Raw genomic sequence first — 25,805 nt, 5'->3', positions numbered from 1 at the left:
CACTTCGCAAATCATATTACATCTTACCATGAAACATAGAAATGAGATGCGATATCGCGTTTTAAAAAGCATTGGAACTCTAATGCTACGATACGTAGACATCTGCAAACGCTATTTCCTAGCGAGGAAGTATCGCATTCACATTCATTTGAAGTGTAGACGAGGAATACATAACACTTCGCAAATCATGTTATATCTTACCATGAAACATAGAAATGCGATGCGATATCGCGTTTTAAGAATCATATGAACTCTATTGCTACGATACGTAGACATCTGTAAATGCTATTTCCTTGCAAGGAAGTGTCGCATTTACTTTCATTTGAATCGTGGACGAGGAATGCATAACACTTCGCAATGAATATTATATCTTATCATGAAACATAGATATGAGATGCAATATCTCGTTTTAAGAAGCATTAGAAATCTATTACTACGATACCTAGACATCTGCAGACGCTATTTCCTAGCGAGGAAGTGTCGCATTCACATTCATTTGAAGTGTAGACGAGGAATACATAACACTTCGCAAATCATATTATATCTTACCATAAAACATAGAAATGAGATGCGATGTGGCGTTTTAAGAAGCATCAGAAATCCATTGCTACGATACGTAGACATCTGCAAACGCTATTTCCTTGCAAGGAAGTGTCGCATTTACATTCATTTGAAGTGTAGACAAGGAATACAGAACACTTCGCAAATCATATTATATCTTACCATAAAACATAGAAATGAGATGCGATATCGCGTTTTAAGAAGCACCAGAAATCCATTCCTTGCAAGGAAGTGTCGCATTTACATTCGTTTGAATCGTAGACGAGGAATGCATAACAATTCGCAATGAATATTATATCCTATAATGAAACATAGATATGAGATGCAATATCTCGTTTTAGGAAGCATTTGAACTCTATTGCTTCGATACGTAGACATCTGCAAACGCTATTTCCTTGCAAGGAAGTGTCGCATTTACATTCCTTTGAAGTTGAGACAAGGAATACATAACACTTCGCAAATCATATTATATCTTACCATGAAACATAGAAATGAAATGCGATATCTCGTTTTAAGAAGCATTAGAAATCTATTACTACGATACCTAGACATCTGCAGACGCTATTTCCTAGCGAGGAAGTGTCGCATTCACATTCATTTGAAGTGTAGACGAGGAATACATAACACTTCGCAAATCATATTATATCTTACCATGATACATAGAAATGAGATGCGATATCGCGTTTTAAGAAGCATTAGAACTCTAATGCTACGATACGTAGACATCTGCAAACGCTATTTCCTAGCGAGGAAGTATCGCATTCACATTCATTTGAAGTGTAGACGAGGAATACATAACACTTCGCAAAACATGTTATATCTTACCAAGAAACATAGAAATGAGTTGCGATATCGCGTTTTAAGAAGCATTAGAAATCTATTGCTACGATACGTAGACATCTGTAAACGCTATTTCCTTGCAAGGAAGTGTCGCATTTACTTTCATTTGAATCGTGGACGAGGAATGCATAACACTTCGCAATGAATATTATATCTTATCATGAAACATAGATATGAGATGCAATATCTCGTTTTAAGAAGCATTAGAAATCTATTACTACGATACCTAGACATCTGCAGACACTATTTCCTAGCGAGGAAGTGTCGCATTCACATTCATTTGAAGTGTAGACGAGGAATACATAACTCTTCGCAAATCATATTATATCTTACCATAAAACATAGAAATGAGATGCGATATCGCGTTTTAAGAAGCATCAGAAATCCATTGCTACGATACGTAGACATCTGCAAACGCTATTTCCTTGCAAGGAAGTGTCGCATTTACATTCATTTGAAGTGTAGACAAGGAATACATGACAGTTCGCAAATCATATTATATCTTACCATAAAACATAGAAATGAGATGCGATATCGCGTTTTAAGAAGCATCAGAAATCCATTCCTTGCAAGGAAGTGTCGCATTTACATTCGTTTGAATCGTAGACGAGGAATGCATAACAATTCGCAATGAATATTAAATCCTATCATGAAACATAGATATGAGATGCAATATCTCGTTTTAAGAAGCATTTGAACACTATTGCTTCGATACGTAGACATCTGCAAACGCTATTTCCTTGTAAGGAAGTTTCGCATTTACATTCATTTGAAGTGCAGACAAGGAATACATAACACTTCGCAAATCATATTACATCTTACCATGAAACATAGAAATGAGATGCGATATCGCGTTTTAGAAAGCATTGGAACTCTAATGCTACGATACGTAGACATCTGCAAACGCTATTTCCTAGCGAGGAAGTATCGCATTCACATTCATTTGAAGTGTAGACGAGGAATACATAACACTTCGCAAATCATGTTATATCTTACCATGAAACATAGAAATGAGATGCGATATCGCGTTTTAAGAATCATATGAACTCTATTGCTACGATACGTAGACATCTGTAAACACTATTTCCTTGCAAGGAAGTGTCGCATTTACTTTCATTTGAATCGGGACGAGGAATGCATAACACTTCGCAATGAATATTATATCTTATCATGAAACATAGATATGAGATGCAATATTTCGTTTTAAGAAACATTAGAAATCTATTACTACGATACCTAGACATCTGCAGACGCTATTTCCTAGCGAGGAAGTGTCGCATTCACATTCATTTGAAGTGTAGACGAGGAATACATAACACTTCGCAAATCATAATACATCTTACCATGAAACGTAGAAATGAGATGCGATATCGCGTTTTAAGAAGCATCAGAAATCCATTCCTTGCAAGGAAGTGTCGCATTTACATTCGTTTGAATCGTAGACGAGGAATGCATAACAATTCGCAATGAATATTATATCCTATCATGAAACATAGATATGAGATGCAATATCTCGTTTTAAGAAGCATTTGAACTCTATTGCTTCGATACGTGGACATCTGCAAACGCTATTTCCTTGCAAGGAAGTGTCGCATTTACATTCCTTTGAAGTTGAGACAAGGAATACATAACACTTCGCAAATCATATTATATCTTACCATGAAACATAGAAATGAAATGCGATATCGCGTTTTAAGAAGCATTTGAACTCTATTGCTACGATACCTAGACATTTACAGACGCCATTTCCTAGCAAGGAAGTGTCGCATTTACATTCGTTTGACGTGTAGACGAGGAATACATAACACTTCGCAAATCATATTACATTTTACCATGAAACATAGAAATGAGATGCGATATCGCGTTTTAAAAAGCATTGGAACTCTAATGCTACGATAGGTAGACATCTGCAATTGCTATTTCCTTGCAAGGAAGTGTCGCATTTACATTCATTTGAAGTGTAGACGAGGAATACATAACACTTCGCAAATTATATTATATCTTACCATGAAACATAGAGATGAGATGCGATATCGCGATTTAAGAAGCTTTAGAACACTATTGCTTCGATATGTAGACATCTGCAAACGCGATTTCCTTGCAAGGAAGTGTCGCATTTACATTCATTTGAATCGTAGACGAGGAATGCATGACACTTCGCAATGAATATTATATCTTATCATGAAACATAGGTATGAGATGCAATATCTCGTTTTAAGAAGCATTTGAACTCTATTGCTTCGATACGTAAACATCTGCAGACGCTATTTCCTAGCAAGGAAGTGTCGCATTTACATTCATTTGATGTGTAGACGAGGAATACATAACACTTCGCAAATCATATTATATCTTACCATGAAACATAGAAATGAGATGCGATATCGCGTTGTAAGAAGCATTAGAACTCTATTGCTTCGATACGTAGACATCTGCAAACGCTATTTCCCTGCAAGGAAGTGTCGCATTTACATTCATTTGAACCGTAGACGAGGAAAAGCATAACACTTCGCAATGAATATTATATCTTATCATGAAGCATAAATATGAGATGCAATATCTCGTTTTAAGAAGCATTTGAACACTATTGCTTCGATACGTAGACATCTGCAAACGCTATTTCCTTGTAAGGAAGTTTCGCATTTACATTCATTTGAAGTGCAGACAAGGAATACATAACACTTCGCAAATCATATTACATCTTACCATGAAACATAGAAATGAGATGCGATATCGCGTTTTAGAAAGCATTGGAACTCTAATGCTACGATACGTAGACATCTGCAAACGCTATTTCCTAGCGAGGAAGTATCGCATTCACATTCATTTGAAGTGTAGACGAGGAATACATAACACTTCGCAAATCATGTTATATCTTACCATGAAACATAGAAATGAGATGCGATATCGCGTTTTAAGAATCATATGAACTCTATTGCTACGATACGTAGACATCTGTAAACACTATTTCCTTGCAAGGAAGTGTCGCATTTACTTTCATTTGAATCGGGTCGAGGAATGCATAACACTTCGCAATGAATATTATATCTTATCATGAAACATAGATATGAGATGCAATATTTCGTTTTAAGAAGCATTAGAAATCTATTACTACGATACCTAGACATCTGCAGACGCTATTTCCTAGCGAGGAAGTGTCGCATTCACATTCATTTGAAGTGTAGACGAGGAATACATAACACTTCGCAAATCATAATACATCTTACCATGAAACGTAGAAATGAGATGCGATATCGCGTTTTAAGAAGCATCAGAAATCCATTCCTTGCAAGGAAGTGTCGCATTTACATCCGTTTGAATCGTAGACGAGGAATGCATAACAATTCGCAATGAATATTATATCCTATCATGAAACATAGATATGAGATGCAATATCTCGTTTTAAGAAGCATTTGAACTCTATTGCTTCGATACGTGGACATCTGCAAACGCTATTTCCTTGCAAGGAAGTGTCGCATTTACATTCCTTTGAAGTTGAGACAAGGAATACATAACACTTCGCAAATCATATTATATCTTACCATGAAACATAGAAATGAAATGCGATATCGCGTTTTAAGAAGCATTTGAACTCTATTGCTTCGATACCTAGACATTTGCAGACGCCATTTCCTAGCAAGGAAGTGTCGCATTTACATTCATTTGGAGTGTAGACGAGGAATACATAACACTTCGCAAATCATATTACGTCTTACCATGAGACATAGAAATGAGATGCGATATCGCGTTTTAAAAAGCATTGCAACTCTAATGCTACGATAGGTAGACATCTGCAATTGCTATTTCCTTGCAAGGAAGTGTCGCATTTACATTCATTTGAAGTGTAGACGAGGAATACATAACACTTCGCAAATTATATTATATCTTACCATGAAACATAGAAATGAGATGCGATATCGCGTTTTAAGAAGCACTTGAACTCTATTGCTACGATACGTAGACATCTGCAATCGCTGTTTCCTTGCAAGGAAGTGTCGCATTTACTTTCATTTGAATCGTAGACGAGGAATGCATAACACTTCACAATGAATATTATATCTTACCATGAAACATAGAAATGAGATGCGATATCGCGATTTAAGAAGCTTTAGAACACTATTGCTTCGATACGTATACATCTGCAAACGCTATTTCCTAGCAAGGTAGTGTCGCATTTACATTCCTTTGAAGTTGAGACAAGGAATACATAACATTTCGCAAATCATATTATATCTTACCATGAAACATAGAAATGAAATGCGATATCGCGTTTTAAGAAGCATTTGAACTCTATTGCTACGATACCTAGACATTTGCAGACGCTATTTCCTTGCAAGGAAGTGTCGCATTTACATTCATTTGAAGTGTAGACAAGGAATACATAACACTTCGCAAATCATATTACATCTTACCACGAAACATAGAAATGAGATGCGATATCGCGTTTTAAAAAGCATTGGAACTCTAATGCTACGATACGTAGACATCTGCAAACGCTATTTCCTTGCAAGGAAGTGTCGCATTTACATTCATTTGATGTGTAGACGAGGAATACATAACACTTCGCAAATCATATTATATCTTACCATGAAACATAGAAATGAGATGCGATATCGCGTTGTAAGAAGCATTAGAACTCTATTGCTTCGATACGTAGACATCTGCAATCGCTGTTTCCTTGCAAGGAAGTGTCGCATTTACTTTCATTTGAATCGTAGACGAGGAATGCATAACACTTCACAATGAATATTATATCTTACCATAAAACATAGAAATGAGATGCGATATCGCGTTTTAAGAAGCATCAGAAATCCATTGCTACGATACGTAGACATCTGCAAACGCTATCTCCTTGTAAGGAAGTGTCGCATTTACATTCATTTGAAGTGTAGACGAGGAATACATAACACATCGCAAATCATGTTATATCTTACCATGAAACATAGAAATGAGATGCGATATCGCGTTTTAAGAATCATATGAAATCTATTGCTACGATACGTAGACATCTGTAAACGCTATTTCCTTGCAAGGAAGTGTCGCATTTACTTTCATTTGAATCGGGACGAGGAATGCATAACACTTCGCAATGAATATTATATCTTATCATGAAACATAGATATATGATGCAATATCTCGTTTTAAGAAGCATTAGAAATCTACTACTACGAATACCTAGACATCTGCAGACGCTATTTCCTAGCGAGGAAGTGTCGCATTCACATTCATTTGAAGTGTAGACGAGGAATACATAACACTTCGCAAATCATAATACATCTTACCATGAAACGTAGAAATGAGATGCGATATCGCGTTTTAAGAAGCATCAGAAATCCATTCCTTGCAAGGAAGTGTCGCATTTACATTCGTTTGAATCGTAGACGAGGAATGCATAACAATTCGCAATGAATATTATATCCTATCATGAAACATAGATATGAGATGCAATATCTCGTTTTAAGAAGCATTTGAACTCTATTGCTTCGGTACGTATACATCTGCAAACGCTATTTCCTTGCAAGGAAGTGTCGCTTTTACATTCCTTTGAAGTTGAGACAAGGAATACATAACACTTCGCAAATCATATTATATCTTTCCATGAAACATTGAAATGAAATGCGATATCGCGTTTTAAGAAGCATTAGAACTCTATTGCTACGATACCTAGACATTTGCAGACGCTATTTCCTAGCAAGGAAGTGTCGCCTTTACATTCATTTGAAGTGTAGACGAGGAATACATAACACTTCGCAAATCATATTACATCTTACCATGAAACATAGAAATGAGATGCGATATCGCGTTTTAAAAAGCATTGGAACTCTAATGCTACGATAGGTAGACATCTGCAATTGCTATTTCCTTGCGAGGAAGTGTCGCATTTACATTCATTTGAAGTGTAGACGAGGAATACATAACACTTCGCAAATCATATTATATCTTACCATGAAACATAGAAATGAGATGCGATATCGCCGTTTTAAGAAGCATTAGAAATCCATTGCTACGATACGTAGACATTTGCAAACGCTATTTCCTAGCGAGGAAGTATCGCATTCACATTCATTTGAAGTGTAGACGGGGAATACGTGATACTTCGCAAATCATATTATATCTTACCATGAAACATAGAAATGAGATGCGATATCGCGATTTAAGAAGCTTTAGAACACTATTGCTTCGATATGTAGACATCTGCAAACGCGATTTCCTTGCAAGGAAGTGTCGCATTTACATTCATTTGAATCGTAGACGAGGAATGCATGACACTTCGCTATGAATATTATATCTTATCATGAAACATAGGTATGAGATGCAATATCTCGTTTTAAGAAGCATTTGAACTCTATTGCTACGATACCTAGACATCTGCAGACGCTATTTCCTAGCGAGGAAGTGTCGCATTCACATTCATTTGAAGTGTAGACGAGGAATACATAACACTACGCAAATCATATTATATCTTACCATGAAACATAGAAATGAGATGCGATATCGCGTTTTAAGAAGCATTAGAAATCTATTGCTACGATACGTACACATCTGCAAACGTTATTTCCTTGCAAGGAAGTGTCGCATTTACTTTCATTTGAATCGTAGACGAGGAATGCATAACACTTCGCAATGTATATTATATCTTATCATGAAACATAGATATGAGATGCAATATCTCGTTTTAAGAAGCATTTGAACTCTATTGCTTCGATACGTAGACATCTGCAAACGCTATTTCCCTGCAAGGAAGTGTCGCATTTACATTCATTTGAATCGTAGGCGAGGAATGCATAGCACTTCGCAATGAATATTATATCTTATCATGAAACATAGATATTAGATGCAATATCTCGTTTTAAGAAGCATTGGAACTCTATTGCTACGATACCTAGACATATGCAGACGCTATTTCCTAGCGAGGAAGTGTCGCATTCACATTCATTTGAAGTGTAGACGAGGAATACATGACACTTCGCAAATCATGTTATATCTTACCATGAAACATTGAAATGAGATGCGATATCGCGTTTTAGGAAGCATTAGAAAGCTATTGCTACGATACGTAGACATCTGCAAACGCTATTTCCTAGCGAGGAAGAATCGTATTCACATTCATTTGAAGTGTAGACGAGGAATACATAACACTTCGCAAATCATGTTATATCTTACCATGAAACATAGAAATGAGATGCGATATTGCGTTTTAAGAATCATATGAACTCTATTGCTACGATACGTAGACATCTGCAAACGCTATTTCCTTGCAAGGAAGTGTCGCATTTACTTTCATTTGAATCGTAGACGAGGAATGCATAACACGTCGCAATGAATATTATATCTTATCATGAAACATAGATATGATATGCAATATCTCGTTTTAAGAAGCATTAGAACTCTATTACTACGATACCTAGACATCTGCAGACGCTATTTCCTAGCGAGGAAGTGTCGCATTCACATTCATTTGAAGTATAGACGAGGAATACATAACACTTCGCAAATCATATTATACCTTACCATGAAACATAGGAATGAGATGCGATATCGCGTTTTAAGAATCATAAGAACTCTATTGCTACGATACGTAGACATCTGCAAACGCTATTTCCTTGCAAGGAAGTGTCGCATTTACATTCATTTGAATCGTAGACGAGAAATGCATAACACTTCGCAATGAATATTATATCTTATCATGAAACATAGGTATGAGATGCAATAACTCTTTTTAAGAAGCATTTGAACTCTATTGCTTCGATACGTAGACATCTGCAAACGCTATTTCCTTGCAAGGAAGTGTCGCATTTACATTCATTTGAAGTGTAGACGAGGAATACATAACACTTCGCAAATCATATTATAACTTACCATGAAACATAGAAGTGAGATGCGATATCGCGTTTTAAGAAGCATTAGAATACTATTGCTACGATTGGCAGATATTTGCAAACGCTATTTCCTTGCAAGGAAGTGTCGTATTTACATTCACTTGAAGTGTAGACGAGGAATACATAACACTTCGCAAATCATATTATATCTTACCATGAAACATAGAAATGAGATGCGATATCGCGTTTTAAGAAGCATTAGAAATCTATTGCTACCATACGTAGACATCTGCAAACGCTATTTCCTTGCAAGGAAGTGTCGCATTTACTTTCATTTGAATCGTAGACGAGGAATGCATAACACTTCGCAATGTATATTATATCTTATCATGAAACATAGATATGAGATGCAATATCTCGTTTTAAGAAGCATTTGAACTCTATTGCTTCGATACGTAGGCATCTGCAAACGCTATTTCCTTGCAAGGAAGTGTCGCATTCACATTCATTTGAAGTGTAGACGAGGAATACATGACGCTTCGCAAATCATATTATATCTTACCATGAAACACAGAAATGAGATGCGATATCGCGTTCTAAGAAGCATTAGAAATCCATTGCTACGATACGTAGACATCTGCAAATGCTATTTCCTTGCAAGGAAGTGTCGCATTTACATTCATTTGATGTGTAGACGAGGAATACATAACACTTCGCAAATCATATTATATCTTACCATGAAACATAGAAATGAGATGCGATATCGCGTTTTAAGAAGCATTTGAACTCTATTGCTACGATACGTAGACATCTGCAATCGCTGTTTCCTTGCAAGGAAGTGTCGCATTTACTTTCATTTGAATCGTAGACGAGGAATGCATAACACTTCACAATGAATATTATATCTTACCATGAAACATAGAAATGAGATGCGATATCGCGTTTTAAGAAGCATTAGAACACTATTGCTTCGATACGTAGACATCTGCAAACGCTATTTCCTTGCAAGGATGTGTCGCATTTACATTCATTTGAAGTGTAGACGAGGAATACATGACACTTCGCAAATCATATTATATCTTACCATGAAACATAGAAATGAGATGCGATATCGCCTTCTAAGAAGCATCAGAAATCCATTGCTACGATACGTAGACGTCTGCAGACGCTATTTCCTTGCAAGGAAGTGTCGCATTTACATTCATTTGAATCGTAGACGAGGAATGCATAACACTTCGCAATGAATACTATATCTTATCATGAAACATAGATATGAGATGCAATATCTCGTTTTAAGAAGCATTTGAACTCTGTTGCTTCGATACGTAGACATCTGCAAACGCTGTTTCCTTGCAAGGAAGTGTCGCATTAACTTTCATATGAATCGTAGACGAGGAATGCATAACACTTCGCAATGAATATTATATCTTACCACGAAACATAGAAATGAGATGCGATATCGCGTTTTAACAAGCATTAGAACTCTATTGCTTCGATACGTAGACATCTGCAAACGCTATTTCCTTGTAAGGAAGTGTCGCATTTACATTCATTTGAAGTGTAGACGAGGAATACATAATACTTCGCAAATCATATTATATCTTACCATGAAACATAGAAATGAGATGCGATATCGCGTTTTAAGAAGCATTAGAAATCTATTGCTACCATACGTAGACATCTGCAAACGCTATTTCCTTGCAAGGAAGTGTCGCATTTACTTTCATTTGAATCGTAGACGAGGAATGCATAACACTTCGCAATGTATATTATATCTTATCATGAAACATAGATATGAGATGCAATATCTCGTTTTAAGAAGCATTTGAACTCTATTGCTTCGATACGTAGGCATCTGCAAACGCTATTTCCTTGCAAGGAAGTGTCGCATTCACATTCATTTGAAGTGTAGACGAGGAATACATGACGCTTCGCAAATCATATTATATCTTACCATGAAACATAGAAATGAGATGCGATATCGCGTTCTAAGAAGCATTAGAAATCCATTGCTACGATACGTAGACATCTGCAAATGCTATTTCCTTGCAAGGAAGTGTCGCATTTACATTCATTTGATGTGTAGACGAGGAATACATAACACTTCGCAAATCATATTATATCTTACCATGAAACATAGAAATGAGATGCGATATCGCGTTTTAAGAAGCATTTGAACTCTATTGCTACGATACGTAGACATCTGCAATCGCTGTTTCCTTGCAAGGAAGTGTCGCATTTACTTTCATTTGAATCGTAGACGAGGAATGCATAACACTTCACAATGAATATTATATCTTACCATGAAACATAGAAATGAGATGCGATATCGCGTTTTAAGAAGCATTAGAACACTATTGCTTCGATACGTAGACATCTGCAAACGCTATTTCCTTGCAAGGATGTGTCGCATTTACATTCATTTGAAGTGTAGACGAGGAATACATGACACTTCGCAAATCATATTATATCTTACCATGAAACATAGAAATGAGATGCGATATCGCCTTCTAAGAAGCATCAGAAATCCATTGCTACGATACGTAGACGTCTGCAGACGCTATTTCCTTGCAAGGAAGTGTCGCATTTACATTCATTTGAATCGTAGACGAGGAATGCATAACACTTCGCAATGAATACTATATCTTATCATGAAACATAGATATGAGATGCAATATCTCGTTTTAAGAAGCATTTGAACTCTGTTGCTTCGATACGTAGACATCTGCAAACGCTGTTTCCTTGCAAGGAAGTGTCGCATTAACTTTCATATGAATCGTAGACGAGGAATGCATAACACTTCGCAATGAATATTATATCTTACCACGAAACATAGAAATGAGATGCGATATCGCGTTTTAACAAGCATTAGAACTCTATTGCTTCGATACGTAGACATCTGCAAACGCTATTTCCTTGTAAGGAAGTGTCGCATTTACATTCATTTGAAGTGTAGACGAGGAATACATAATACTTCGCAAATCATATTATATCTTACCATGAAACATAGAAATGAGATGCGATATCGCGTTTTAAGAAGTATTAGAACTCTATTGCTACGATAGGTAGACATCTGCAATCGCTATTTCCTTGCAAGGAAGTGTCGCATTTACTTTCATTTGAATCGTAGACGAGGAATGCATAACACTTCGCAATGAATATAATATCTTATCATGAAACATAGATATTAGATGCAATATCTCGTTTTAAGAAGCATTGGAACTCTATTGCTACGATACCTAGACATCTGCAGACGCTATTTCCTAGCGAGGAAGTGTCGCATTCACATTCATTTGAAGTGTAGACGAGGAATACATAACACTTCGCAAATCATATTATACCTCACCATGAAACATAGAAATGAGATGCGATATCGCGTTTTAAGAAGCATTAGAAAGCTATTGCTACGATACGTAGACATCTGCAAACGCTATCTCCTAGCGAGGAAGTATCGCATTCACATTCATTTGAAGTGTAGACGAGGAATACATGACACTTCGCAAATCATGTTATATCTTACCATGAAACATAGAAATGAGATGCGATTTCGCGTTTTAAGAATCATATGAAATCTATTGCTACGATACGTAGACATCTGCAAACGCTATTTCCTTGCAAGGAAGTGTCGCATTTACTTTCATTTGAATCGTAGACGAGGAATGCATAACACGTCGCAATGAATATTATATCTTATCATGAAACATAGATATGAGATGCAATATCTCGTTTTAAGAAGCATTAGAACTCTATTGCTTCGATACGTATACATCTGCAAACGCTATTTCCTTGCAAGGAAGTGTCGTATTTACATTCATTTGAAGTGTAGACGAGGAATACATAACACTTCGCAAATCATATTATATCTTACCATGAAACATAGAAATGAGATGCGATATCGCGTTTTAAGAAGCATTAGAAATCTATTGCTACGATACGTAGACATCTGCAAACGCTATTTCCTTGCAAGGAAGTGTCGCATTTACTTTCATTTGAATCGTAGACGAGGAATGCATAACACTTCGCAATGTATATTATATCTTATCATGAAACATAGATATGAGATACAATATCTCGTTTTAAGAAGCGTTTGAACTCTATTGCTTCGATACGTAGACATCTGCAAACGCTATTTCCCTGCAAGGAAGTGTCGCATTTACATTCATTTGAGGTGTAGACGAGGAATACATAACACTTCGCAAATCATATTATATCTTACCATGAAACATTGAAATGAGATGCGATATCGCGTTTTAAGGAGCATTAGAAATCTATTGCTACGATACGTAGACATCTGCAAACGCTATTTCCTTGCAAGGAAGTGTCGCATTTACATTAATTTGAAGTGTAGACGAGGAATACATAACACTTCGCAAATCATATTACATCTTACCATGAAACATAGAAATGAGATGCGATATCGCGTTTTAAGAAGCATTAAAACTCTATTGCTTCGATACCTAGACATCTGCAAACGCTATTTCCTTGCAAGGAAGTGTCGCATTTACGTTCATTTGAATCGTAGACGAGGAATGCATAACACTTCTCAAATCATATTATATCTTACCATGAAACATAGAAATGAGATGCGATATCGCGTTTTAAGAAGCATTTGAACTCTATTGTTTCGATACGTAGACATCTGCAAACGCTATTTCCTTGCAAGGAAGTGTCGCATTTACATTCATTTGAAGTGTAGACGAGGAATACATAACACTTCGCAAATCATATTATAACTTACCATGAAACATAGAAGTGAGATGCGATATCGCGTTTTAAGAAGCATTAGAATACTATTGCTACGATAGGCAGATATTTGCAAACGCTATTTCCTTGCAAGGAAGTGTCGTATTTACATTCATTTGAAGTTTAGACGAGGAATACATAACACTTCGCAAATCATATTATATCTTACCATGAAACATAGAAATGAGATGCGATATCGCGTTTCAAGAATCATAAGAACTCTATTGTTACGATACGTAGACATCTGCAAACGCTATTTCCTTGCAAGGAAGTGTCGCATTTACTTTCATTTGAATCGTAGACGACGAATGCATAACACTTCGCAATGAAAATTATATCTTATCATGAAACATAGATATGAGATGCAGTATCTCGTTTTAAGAAGCATTTGAACTCTATTGCCTCGATACGAAGACATCTGCAAACGCTATTTCCCTGCAAGGAAGTGTCGCATTTACATTCATTTGAGGTGTAGACGAGGAATACATAACACTTCGCAAATCATATTATATCTTACCATGAAACATAGAAATGAGATGCGATATCGCGTTTTAAGAAGCATTAGAACTCTATTGCTTCGATACGTAGACATCTGCAAACGCTATTTCCTTGCAAGGAAGTGTCGCATTTACATACACTTGAAGTGTAGGCGAGGAATACATAACACTTCGCAAATCATATTATACCTTACCATGAAACATAGAACTGAGATGCGAAATCGCGTTTTAGGAATTATAAGAGCTCTATTGCTACGATACGTAGACATCTGCAATCGCTGTTTCCTTGCAAGGAAGTGTCGCATTTACTTTTATTTGAATCGTAGACGAGGAATGCATAACACTTCGCAAATCATATTATATCTTACCATGAATCATAGAAATGAGATGCGATATCGCGTTTTAAGTATCATAAGAACGCTATTGTTACGATACGTAGACATCTGCAAACGCTATTTCCTTGGAAGGAAGTGTCGCATTTACGTTCATTTGAATCGTAGACGAGGAATGCATAACACTTCTCAAATCATATTATATCTTACCATGAAACATAGAAATGAGATGCGATATCGCGTTTTAAGAAGCATTTGAACTCTATTGCTTCGATACGTAGACATCTGCAAACGCTATTTCCTTGCAAGGAAGTGTCGCATTTACATTCATTTGAAGTGTAGACGAGGAATACATAACACTTCGCGAATCATATTATAACTTACCATGAAACATAGAAGTGAGATGCGATATCGCGTTTTAAGAAGCATTAGAATACTATTGCTACGATAGGCAGATATTTGCAAACGCTATTTCCATGCAAGGAAGTGTCGTATTTACATTCATTTGAAGTGTAGACGAAGAATACATAACATTTCGCAAATCATATTGTATCTTACCATGAAACATAGAAATGAGATGCGATATCGCGTTTTAAGAAGCATTAGAAATCTATTGCTACGATACGTAGACATCTGCAAACGCTATTTCCTTGCAAGGAAGTGTCGCATTTACTTTCATTTGAATCGTAGACGAGGAATGCATAACACTTCGCAATGTATATTATAACTTATCATGAAACATAGATATGAGATGCAGTATCTCGTTTTAAGAAGCATTTGAACTCTATTGCTTCGATACGTAGACATCTGCAAACGCTATTTCCATGCAAGGAAGTGTCGCATTTACTTTCATTTGAATCGTAGACGAGGAATGCATAACACTTCGCAATGAATATTATATCTTATCATGAAACATAGATATGAGATGCAGTATCTCGTTTTAAGAAGCATTTGAACTCTATTGCTTCGATACGTAGACATCTGCAAACGCAATTTCCTTACAAGGAAGCGTCGCATTTACATTAATTTGAAGTGTAGACGAGGAATACATAACACTTCGCAAATCATATTACATCTTACCATGAAACATAGAAATGAGATGCGATATCGCGTTTTAAGAAGCATTAAAAATCTATTGCTTCGATACCTAGACATCTGCAAACGCTATTTCCTTGCAAGGAAGTGTCGCATTTACATTCATTTGAAGTGTAGACGAGGAATACGTGACACTTCGCAAATCATATTATATCTTACCATGAAACATAGAAATGGGATGCGATATCGCGTTTTAAGAAGCATTAGAACTCTATTGCTACGATACGTAGACATCTGCAAACGCTATTTCCTTGTAAGGAAGTGTCGCATTTACATTCATTTGATGTGTAGACGAGGAATACATAACACTTCGCAAATCATATTATATCTTACCATGAAACATAGAAATGAGATGCGATATCGCGTTTTAAGAAGCATTAGAAATCTATTGCAACGATACGTAGACATCTGCAAACGCTATTTCCTTGCAAGGAAGTGTCGCATTTACATTCATTTGATGTGTGGACGAGGAATGCATAACACTTCGCAATGAATATTATATCTTATCATGAAACATAGATATGAGATGCAATATCTCGTTTTAAGAAGCATTTGAACTCTATTGCTTCGATACGTAGACATCTGCAAACGCTATTTCCTAGCAAGGTAGTGTCGCATTTACATTCATTTGAAGTGTAGACGAGGAATACATGTTACTTAGCAAATCATATTATATCTTACCATGAAACATAGAAATGAGATGCGATATCGCGTTTAAAGAAGCATTAGAAATCTATTGCTACGATACGTAGACATCTGCAAACGCTATTTCCTAGCGAGGAAGTATCGCATGCACATTCATTTGAAGTGTAGACGAGGAATGCATAACACTTCGCGAATCATAATACATCTTACCATGAAACGTAGAAATGAGATGCGATATCGCGTTTTAAGAAGCATTTGAACTCTATTGCTACGATACGTAGACATCAGCAATCGCTGTTTCCTTGCAAGGAAGTGTCGCATTTACTTTCATTTGAATCGTAGACGAGGAATGCATAACACTTCACAATGAATATTATATCTTACCATGAAACATAGAAATGAGATGCGATATCGCGATTTAAGAAGCTTTAGAACACTATTGCTTCGATACGTAGACATCTGCAAACGCTATTTCCTAGCAAGGTAGTGTCGCATTTACATTCATTTGAAGTGTAGACGAGGAATACATGTTACTTAGCAAATCATATTATATCTTACCATGAAACATAGAAATGAGATGCGATATCGCGTTTAAAGAAGCATTAGAAATCTATTGCTACGATACGTAGACATCTGCAAACGCTATTTCCTAGCGAGGAAGTATCGCATGCACATTCATTTGAAGTGTAGACGAGGAATGCATAACACTTCGCAAATCATAATACATCTTACCATGAAACGTAGAAATGAGATGCGATATCGCGTTTTAAGAAGCATTAGAAAGTTATTGCTACGATACGTAGACATCTGCAAACGCTATTTCCTAGCGAGGAAGTGTCGCATTTACATTCCTTTGAAGTTGAGACAAGGAATACATAACACTTCGCGAATCATATTATATCTTACCATGAAACATAGAAATGAAATGCGATATCGCGTTTTAAGAAGCATTAGAACTCTATTGCTACGATACCTAGACATTTGCAGACGCCATTTCCTAGCAAGGAAGTGTCGCATTTACATTCATTTGAAGTGTAGACGAGGAATACATAACACTTCGCAAATCATATTACATCTTACCATGAAACATAGAAATGAGATGCGATATCGCGTTTTAAAAAGCATTGGAACTCTAATGCTACGATAGGTAGACATCTGCAATTGCTATTTCCTTGCAAGGAAGTGTCGCATTTACATTCATTTGAAGTGTAGACGAGGAATACATAACACTTCGCAAATTATATTATATCTTACCATGAAACATAGAGATGAGATGCGATATCGCGATTTAAGAAGCTTTAGAACACTATTGCTTCGATATGTAGACACCTGCAAATGCTATTTCCTTGCAAGGAAGTGTCGTATTTACATTGATTTGAAGTGTAGACGAGGAATGCATAGCACTTCGCAATGAATATTATATCTTATCATGAAACATAGATATGAGATGCAGTATCTCGTTTTAAGAAGCATTTGAACTCTACTGCTTCGATACGTAGACATTTGCAAACGCTATTTCCTTGCAAGGAAGCATCGCATTTACATTCATTTGAAGTGTAGACGAGGAATACATAATACTTCGCAAATCATATTATATCTTACCATGAAACATAGAAATGAGATGCGATATCGCGTTTTAAGAAGCATTAGAACTCTATTGCTACGATAGGTAGACATCTGCAATCGCTATTTCCTTGCAAGGAAGTGTCGCATTTACATTCACTTGAAGTGTAAGCGAGGAATACATAACACTTCGCAAATCATATTATACCTTACCATGAAACATAGAAATGAGATGCGAAATCGCGTTTTAAGAATTATAAGAGCTCTATTGCTACGATACGTAGACATCTGCAATCGCTGTTTCCTTGCAAGGAAGTGTCGCATTTACTTTTATTTGAATCGTAGACGAGGAATGCATAACACTTCGCAAATCATATTATATCTTACCATGAATCATAGAAATGAGATGCGATATCGCGTTTTAAGTATCATAAGAACGCTATTGTTACGATACGTAGACATCTGCAAACGCTATTTCCTTGGAAGGAAGTGTCGCATTTACGTTCATTTGAATCGTAGACGAGGAATGCATAACACTTCTCAAATCATATTATATCTTACCATGAAACAAAGAAATGAGATGCGATATCGCGTTTTAAGAAGCATTTGAACTCTATTGCTTCGATACGTAGACATCTGCAAACGCTATTTCCTGGCAAGGAAGTGTCGCATTTACATTCATTTGAAGTGTAGACGAGGAATACATAACACTTCGCAAATCATATTATAACATACCATGAAACATAGAAGTGAGATGCGATATCGCGTTTTAAGAAGCATTAGAATACTATTGCTACGATAGGCAGATATTTGCAAACGCTATTTCCATGCAAGGAAGTGTCGTATTTACATTCATTTGAAGTGTAGGCGAAGAATACATAACATTTCGCAAATCATATTATATCTTACCATGAAACATAGAAATGAGATGCGATATCGCGTTTTAAGAAGCATTAGAAATCTATTGCTACGATACGTAGACATCTGCAAACGCTATTTCCTTGCAAGGAAGTGTCGCATTTACTTTCATTTGAATCGTAGACGAGGAATGCATAACACTTCGCAATGTATATTATAACTTATCATGAAACATAGATATGAGATGCAGTATCTCGTTTTAAGAAGCATTTGAACTCTATTGCTTCGATACGTAGACATCTGCAAACGCTATTTCCATGCAAGGAAGTGTCGCATTTACTTTCATTTGAATCGTAGACGAGGAATGCATAACACTTCGCAATGAATATTATATCTTATCATGAAACATAGATATGAGATGCAGTATCTCGTTTTAAGAAGCATTTGAACTCTATTGCTTCGATACGTAGACATCTGCAAACGCAATTTCCTTACAAGGAAGTGTCGCATTTACATTAATTTGAAGTGTAGACGAGGAATACATAACACTTCGCAAATCATATTACATCTTACCATGAAACATAGAAATGAGATGCGATATCGCGTTTTAAGAAGCATTAAAACTCTATTGCTTCGATACCTAGACATCTGCAAACGCTATTTCCTTGCAAGGAAGTGTCGCATTTACATTCATTTGAAGTGTAGACGAGGAATACGTGACACTTCGCAAGTCATATTATATCTTACCATGAAACATAGAAATGGGATGCGATATCGCGTTTTAAGAAGCATTAGAACTCTATTGCTACGATACGTAGACATCTGCAAACGCTATTTCCTTGTAAGGAAGTGTCGCATTTACATTCATTTGATGTGTAGACGAGGAATACATAACACTTCGCAAATCATATTATATCTTACCATGAAACATAGAAATGAGATGCGATATCGCGTTTTAAGAAGCATTAGAAATCTATTGCAACGATACGTAGACATCTGCAAACGCTATTTCCTTGCAAGGAAGTGTCGCATTTACATTCATTTGATGTGTGGACGTGGAATGCATAACACTTCGCAATGAATATTATATCTTATCATGAAACATAGATATGAGATGCAATATCTCGTTTTAAGAAGCATTTGAACTCTATTGCTTCGATACGTAGACATCTGCAAACGCTATTTCCTAGCAAGGTAGTGTCGCATTTACATTCATTTGAAGTGTAGACGAGGAATACATGTTACTTAGCAAATCATATTATATCTTACCATGAAACATAGAAATGAGATGCGATATCGCGTTTAAAGAAGCATTAGAAATCTATTGCTACGATACGTAGACATCTGCAAACGCTATTTCCTAGCGAGGAAGTATCGCATGCACATTCATTTGAAGTGTAGACGAGGAATGCATAACACTTCGCAAATCATAATACATCTTACCATGAAACGTAGAAATGAGATGCGATATCGCGTTTTAAGAAGCATTTGAACTCTATTGCTACGATACGTAGACATCAGCAATCGCTGTTTCCTTGCAAGGAAGTGTCGCATTTACTTTCATTTGAATCGTAGACGAGGAATGCATAACACTTCACAATGAATATTATATCTTACCATGAAACATAGAAATGAGATGCGATATCGCGATTTAAGAAGCTTTAGAACACTATTGCTTCGATACGTAGACATCTGCAAACGCTATTTCCTAGCAAGGTAGTGTCGCATTTACATTCATTTGAAGTGTAGACGAGGAATACATGTTACTTAGCAAATCATATTATATCTTACCATGAAACATAGAAATGAGATACGATATCGCGTTTAAAGAAGCATTAGAAATCTATTGCTACGATACGTAGACATCTGCAAACGCTATTTCCTAGCGAGGAAGTATCGCATGCACATTCATTTGAAGTGTAGACGAGGAATGCATAACACTTCGCAAATCATAATACATCTTACCATGAAACGTAGAAATGAGATGCGATATCGCGTTTTAAGAAGCATTAGAAAGTTATTGCTACGATACGTAGACATCTGCAAACGCTATTTCCTAGCGAGGAAGTGTCGCATTTACATTCCTTTGAAGTTGAGACAAGGAATACATAACACTTCGCAATGAATATTATATCTTATCCTGAAACATAGATATGAGATGCCATATCTCGTTTTACGAAGCATTTGAACTCTATTGCTTCGATACGTAGACATCTGCAAACGCTATTTCCTTGCAAGGAAGTGTCGCATTTACATTCATTTGAAGTGTAGACGAGGAATACATAACACTTCGCTAATTATATTATATCTTACCATGAAACATAGAGATGAGATGCGATATCGCGATTTAAGAAGCTTTAGAACACTATTGCTTCGATATGTAGACATCTGCAAACGTGATTTCCTAGCAAGGAAGTGTCGCATTTACATTCATTTGAATCGTAGACGAGGAATGCATGACACTTCGCAATGAATATTATATCTTATCATGAAACATAGGTATGAGATGCAATATCTCGTTTTAAGAAGCATTTGAACTCTATTGCTTCGGTACGTAAACATCTGCAGACGCTATTTCCTAGCAAGGAAGTGTCGCATTTACATTCATTTGATGTGTAGACGAGGAATACATAACACTTCGCAATGAATATTATATCTTATCATGAAGCATAAATATGAGATGCAATATCTCGTTTTAAGAAGCATTTGAACACTATTGCTTCGATACGTAGACATCTGCAAACGCTATTTCCTTGCAAGGAAGTGTCCCATTTACATTCATTTGAAGTGTAGACGAGGAATACATAACACTACGCAAATCATATTATATCTTACCATAAAACATAGAAATGAGATGCGATATCGCGTTTTAAGAAGCATCAGAAATCCATTGCTACGATACGTAGACATCTGCAAACGCTATTTCCTTGTAAGGAAGTGTCGCATTTACATTCATTTGAAGTGTAGACAAGGAATACATAACACTTCGCAAATCATATTACATCTTACCATGAAACATAGAAATGAGATGCGATATCGCGTTTTAAAAAGCATTGGAACTCTAATGCTACGATACGTAGACATCTGCAAACGCTATTTCCTAGCGAGGAAGTATCGCATTCACATTCATTTGAAGTGTAGACGAGGAATACATAACACTTCGCAAATCACGTTATATCTTACCATGAAACATAGAAATGAGATGCGATATCGCGTTTTAAGAATCATATGAACTCTATTGCTACGATACGTAGACATCTGTAAACGCTATTTCCTTGCAAGGAAGTGTCGCATTTACTTTCATTTGAATCGGGACGAGGAATGCATAACACTTCGCAATGAATATTATATCTTATCATGAAACATAGATATGAGATGCAATATCTCGTTTTAAGAAGCATTAGAAATCTATTACTACGATACCTAGACATCTGCAGACGCTATTTCCTAGCGAGGAAGTGTCGCATTCACATTCATTTGAAGTGTAGACGAGGAATACATAACACTTCGCAAATCATAATACATCTTACCATGAAACGTAGAAATGAGATGCGATATCGCGTTTTAAGAAGCATCAGAAATCCATTCCTTGCAAGGAAGTGTCGCATTTACATTCGTTTGAATCGTAGACGAGGAATGCATAACAATTCGCAATGAATATTATATCCTATCATGAAACATAGATATGAGATGCAATATCTCGTTTTAAGAAGCATTTGAACTCTATTGCTTCGATACGTGGACATCTGCAAACGCTATTTCCTTGCAAGGAAGTGTCGCATTTACAGTCCTTTGAAGTTGAGAGAAGGAATACATAACACTTCGCAAATCATATTATATCTTACCATGAAACATAGAAATGAAATGCGATATCGCGTTTTAAGAAGCATTAGAACTCTATTGCTACGATACCTAGACATTTGCAGACGCTATTTCCTTGCAAGGAAGTGTCGCATTTACATTCATTTGAAGTGTAGACAAGGAATACATAACACTTCGCAAATCATATTACATCTTACCATGAAACATAGAAATGAGATGCGATATCGCGTTTTAAAAAGCATTGGAACTCTAATGCTACGATACGTAGGCATCTGCAAACGCTATTTCCTTGCAAGGAAGTGTCGCATTTACATTCATTTGAAGTGTAGACGAGGAATACATAACACTTCGCAAATCATATTATATCTTACCATAAAACATAGAAATGAGATGCGATATCGCGTTTTAAGAAGCATCAGAAATCCATTGCTACGATACGTAGACATCTGCAAACGCTATTTCCTTGCAAGGAAGTGTCGCATTTACATTCATTTGAAGTGTAGACAAGGAATACATAACACTTCGCAAATCATATTACATCTTACCATGAAACATAGAAATGAGATGCGATATCGCGTTTTAAGAATCATATGAACTCTATTGCTACGATACGTAGACATCTGTAAACGCTATTTCCTTGCAAGGAAGTGTCGCATTTACTTTCATTTGAATCGGGACGAGGAATGCATAACACTTCGCAATGAATATTATATCTTATCATGAAACATAGATATGAGATGCAATATCTCGTTTTAAGAAGCATTAGAAATCTATTACTACGATACCTAGACATCTGCAGACGCTATTTCCTAGCGAGGAAGTGTCGCATTCACATTCATTTGAAGTGTAGACGAGGAATACATAACACTTCGCAAATCATATTATATCTTACCATAAAACATAGAAATGAGATGCGATATCGCGTTTTAAGAAGCATCAGAAATCCATTGCTACGATACGTAGACATCTGCAAACGTTATTTCCTTGCAAGGAAGTGTCGCATTTACATTCATTTGAAGTGTAGACAAGGAATACATAACACTTCGCAAATCATATTATATCTTACCATTAAACATAGAAATGAGATGCGATATCGCGTTTTAAGAAGCACCAGAAATCCATTCCTTGCAAGGAAGTGTCGCATTTACATTCGTTTGAATCGTAGACGAGGAATGCATAACAATTCGCAATGAATATTATATCCTATCATGAAACATAGATATGAGATGCAATATCTCGTTTTAAGAAGCATTTGAACTCTATTGCTTCGATACGTAGACATCTGCAAACGCTATTTCCTAGCGAGGAAGTATCGCATTCACATTCATTTGAAGTGTAGACGAGGAATACATAACACTTCGCAAATCATGTTATATCTTACCATGAAACATAGAAATGAGATGCGATATCGCGTTTTAAGAATCATATGAACTCTATTGCTACGATACGTAGACATCTGTAAACGCTATTTCCTTGCAAGGAAGTGTCGCATTTACTTTCATTTGAATCGTGGACGAGGAATGCATAACACTTCGCAATGAATATTATATCTTATCATGAAACATAGATATGAGATGCAACATCTCGTTTTAAGAAGCATTAGAAATCTATTACTACGATACCTAGACATCTGCAGACGCTATTTCCTAGCGAGGAAGTGTCGCATTCACATTCATTTGAAGTGTAGACGAGGAATACATAACACTTCGCAAATCATATTATATCTTACCATGAAACATAGAAATGAGATGCGATATCGCGTTTTAAAAAGCATTGGAACTCTAATGCTACGATAGGTAGACATCTGCAATTGCTACTTCCTTGCAAGGAAGTATCGCATTTACATTCATTTGAAGTGTAGACGAGGAATACATAACACTTCGCAAATTATATTATATCTTACCATGAAACATAGAAATGAGATGCGATATCGCGATTTAAGAAGCTTTAGAACACTATTGCTTCGATATGTAGACATCTGCAAACGCGATTTCCTTGCAAGGAAGTGTCGCATTTACATTCATTTGAATCGTAGACGAGGAATGCATGACACTTCGCAATGAATATTATATCTTATCATGAAACATAGGTATGAGATGCAATATCTCGTTTTAAGAAGCATTTGAACTCTATTGCTTCGATACGTAAACATCTGCAGACGCTATTTCCTAGCAAGGAAGTGTCGCATTTACATTCATTTGAATCGTAGACGAGGAATGCATAACACTTCGCAATGTATATTATATCTTAACATGAAACATAGATATGAGATGCAATATCTCGTTTTAAGAAGCATTTGAACTCTATTGCTTCGATACGTAGGCATCTGCAAACGCTATTTCCTTGCAAGGAAGTGTCGCATTCACATTCATTTGAAGTGTAGACGAGGAATACATGACACTTCGCAAATCATATTATATCTTACCATGAAACATAGAAATGAGATGCGATATCGCGTTCTAAGAAGCATTAGAAATCCATTGCTACGATACGTAGACATCTGCAAATGCTATTTCCTTGCAAGGAAGTGTCGCATTTACATTCATTTGATGTGTAGACGAGGAATACATAACACTTCGCAAATCATATTATATCTTACCATGAAACATAGAAATGAGATGCGATATCGCGTTGTAAGAAGCATTAGAACTCTATTGCTTCGATACGTAGACATCTGCAAACGCTATTTCCCTGCAAGGAAGTGTCGCATTTACATTCATTTGAACCGTAGACGGGGAAAAGCATAACACTTCGCAATGAATATTATATCTTATCATGAAGCATAAATATGAGATGCAATATCTCGTTTTAAGAAGCATTTGAACACTATTGCTTCGATACGTAGACATCTGCAAACGCTATTTCCTTGCAAGGAAGTGTCGCATTTACATTCATTTGAAGTGTAGACGAGGAATACATAACACTTCGCAAATCATATTATATCTTACCATAAAACATAGAAATGAGATGCGATATCGCGATTTAAGAAGCTTTAGAACACTATTGCTTCGATATGTAGACATCTGCAAACG

This window comes from Xylocopa sonorina, chromosome 2 (genome assembly GCF_050948175.1).
Source record: "Xylocopa sonorina isolate GNS202 chromosome 2, iyXylSono1_principal, whole genome shotgun sequence".
Taxonomy (NCBI): Eukaryota; Metazoa; Arthropoda; class Insecta; order Hymenoptera; family Apidae; genus Xylocopa; species Xylocopa sonorina.
This window is presented reverse-complemented; position numbering follows the sequence as displayed.